Source organism: Nematolebias whitei, chromosome 1 (genome assembly GCF_014905685.2).
Source record: "Nematolebias whitei isolate Nwh7 chromosome 1, NemWhi1, whole genome shotgun sequence".
Taxonomy (NCBI): domain Eukaryota; kingdom Metazoa; phylum Chordata; class Actinopteri; order Cyprinodontiformes; family Rivulidae; genus Nematolebias; species Nematolebias whitei.
The window spans coordinates 40,881,638-40,884,993 of NC_056498.1; positions in this window are offsets into that span (position 1 = coordinate 40,881,638).

A 3,356-nucleotide genomic window follows, 5' to 3' on the forward strand; every position below is an offset into this window, starting at 1 on the left:
TTCTGAGAAGCAGTGACAAACTTTTGAATTCTTCTGATGTCTTTTCAAGTCCTCCGTGTCTCTTGAGACCTCCTCGCTCTTTGTGACCACGGCTGTAAAAGCCAAACGTCAGCCGGAACCAAACCCAGCGCCACCAACCTGTCACTCACAAACGTTACTCAGTTTTCTGGATAGAGTCTTGATCTTGCGTCGGAATCCCAAGATCTCATTTCTCCCCGCTCTCCAACGCTACCTACAGACAAACAAAAGTAAGATTAAACAACAACAACCTCCAGCCATGAAGTTCCATAAAATCTGTCCACCTTCTCCGCCTTTTCACTTCCAGCAAAGATTTCTTCTTGTAAAATTGTAAATAAACTCACTTACTGTACATAAAGTGTGTGTCTTCATCCGTCTGCTGGCTTGGGGTTTTAAAATCAAGCATTATGTTCTCTGTATCATTTTAACGTCTTTTAGTAAAGTGAACAGCATTTGATTTATGGAGTTCCCTGCAACAAGTCCCAGCATCACCGTGATTCTGAAGGAAAGGTGGGCTTGGAAAAAGAAATGTATATTTTATCTTTGTTCAAGAAATGCTTCCTGACATACTCTCAACGCATCGTTGCCAGAATGCAACAGAATTAAAAACAATGAATAAAATAAACAATAAGTAAAGTATGGAGAGCATTCAGTGTGTTATTCATAAAGAGATGGTGAATTTTATAGATTTAAAGTGAATTTATGAGAAGATTTAGTCACGATAGTTAAATACCGTTTTGTTTTTTGTTCAGTTGAGGCGACTGTCTAAGCTGAAGCCCATACTGTCCTAAAGTAACGTCGAGACAGTAATTCATGCTTTCATAACATCCAGGCTTGATTACTGCAATGCTGTTCTTCTCGATTGCACATTTGCAACTGGTCCAAATGCTGCAGCCCAATTCGCAACTGGTACAGGCACTCCAGTTCTGGCCTTCCTTCACTGGCTCCTGGTTCACTTTAAAATTCATTTTAAAATACATGTTTTTAAATCACATAATAGTTCTGCTCCCTCCTATCTCACTGATCTGCTGCAGCCATATGTCCCACAGCGCTCTCTGAGGTCAGACCAGATGCTTTTATTGGTTCCAGGCACTCGTTTTAAGCTCAGAAGAGACAGAACCTTCTCTGCTGAAAGTCCAAAACTGTGGAATGACTTACCACTGTATGCCAGACGGGCTCCCTCTCACTGTTTTTAAGTCTCGTTTAAAAACTCACTTTTATTCCCTGGCTTTTGATCCAGTGTGAGTTGATTTTAATTTCATAATTTTAGTAATTCAGTTTCTTCTCTTTACCTCTGTGGATCTATGTATTTTATCCTGTGTCCTCTGCTATTTGTTTTGCTGTGCAGCACATTGGTTGGCCTTGCTGCTGTTTTTAAGTGCTTTATAAATAAAGTGGCATGGTACGGTAGGTTCAGTCATTTTATAAAATCTGCAAGTTTTTTGTTTTTTTTTTAGAAAACAATATAGCCAGTTTGGTCATATCTTTAAGATGAAATACGTACTACATTTGCAGGAGTCAGTTTTGAGCTGGAGGACCAAAATTGAAACATTCAGCAGAGTTTGTGATAAAACACAAATAAATCACACCAAAACTTAGATTTTTACTAAATTTGTCACAGATTTTTAAGACATTGCTCATATCCATCAAAAGATTTATACCAGGTTTGTTTATACCATATGTTTTTGAAAATAAAGATTTTAAATATATTTTTTTATTGTTGTTATTTCTGACTTATTATAACAGTAAATTTAGAAGTCATAGTTCCACCTGCTGGCTGCTTTTTGTAAGAGTTTATCAATAAAATTGCTAATCAACACCAGGCAGTAAATATTGCTGAAAATATAATTTCTTTGTATTGTGTTACTGATGAGAACATGCTGCTACCAGTAATTCATCCATGAGAACATATTTTTTTTAAATATAAGAATTACAACAATATCCTTATTGTTATAAACAGGGTTATTTTGCTGTCTTAAATATGGAATTGGCTTTTAATATTTTATAAGTCTGTACAGGTATGAAAAATGAGAAAGAGCACATGAAACATTTGTGTTTCAAAATTTTATTCTTAGTTCTATTTTTTAAAGTGTATGTAATCGAATCCCTGGAAACAAGTTAGTCAAACGTACGCAGCGTTTTTCATTCAAGGATTCAAGGTTCATTATTGTCATTTGCATCACATGTTGTACATGAGGTGGAACGAAATAGTGTACACAGGGTCCCAGTGCAAAGCAATACACCGAACAACAGCAGCACGATCCTCAGGTTCAGGTCGGCTATAATTTACGTGCTTGATGCGAGCACTAACATAAACTAAACTAACATAAACTAGGATTTATTCAAAGCATGCAACAAAAATACAGAAACAAGGTGTCAAAAGTGAAAAATGCCATTCCGTTTTATTTATATAGCACTTAAAACAGAAACAAGGCCGACCGAAGTGCTGTACAGCAGGAAAGAAACAAGCAGAGCACACAGCAGAACATAAAACAAAGTAACCACTGACAAGCAGTGGTAAGTCGTTCCACAGTCTTGGTCCTGCTACAGAGAAGGTCCTGTCACCTCTGAGCTTACGACGGGTTCATGGAACTGAGAGAAGCAACTGGTCTGCTGACCTCAGAGAGCGCGGTGGGACATGTGGCTGTAGAAGATCAGTGAGATAAGATGGGACAGAACTGTTCGGAGATTTTAAAACATACAGGAGTATTTTGAACTGGATTCGAAAGAGAACTGGTAGCCAGTGCAGGGAGGCCAGAACTGGTGAAATGTGCTCTCTTTTGCCTGTACTGGTTAAAAATCTGACTGCAGCATTGTGGACCAGTTGTAGTCGTACAATGGAGGTCTGACTGATACCAAATAGAAACACATTGCAGTAATCAAGCCTGAACGTTATGAATGCATGTATTACTGTCTCAAGATTATTTTTTGACAGTATGGGCTTCAGTTTAGACAGCCGCCTCAGCTGGAAAAAACAGGATTTAACAATCTTGTTTACGTGACTGTTAAGGTTCAAGGAAGGGTCCATTATCACTCCCAGATTAGTGACTCTTTGTTTCTCTAATGGGGCTAGAGAGGAAAAGTTGATACTGTGGTTCATAATCGTGGCATTAGGAGGGAACAACATGAATTCAGTCTTCTTCTCATTAAAACTTAAGAAATTTAAAGCCATCCAGTCCCTGATGTCAGCCAGGCAGTCAAGAAGAGGTTGAATAGAGCATGTAACACTGTGTTTTAGGGGGAAGTAAATTTGACAGTCATTGGCGTAGAAATGAAAGGGTATGTTGTGTTAATGGAAAATATCACCAAGTGGCAGCAGGTATAAAGAAAAGAGAAGG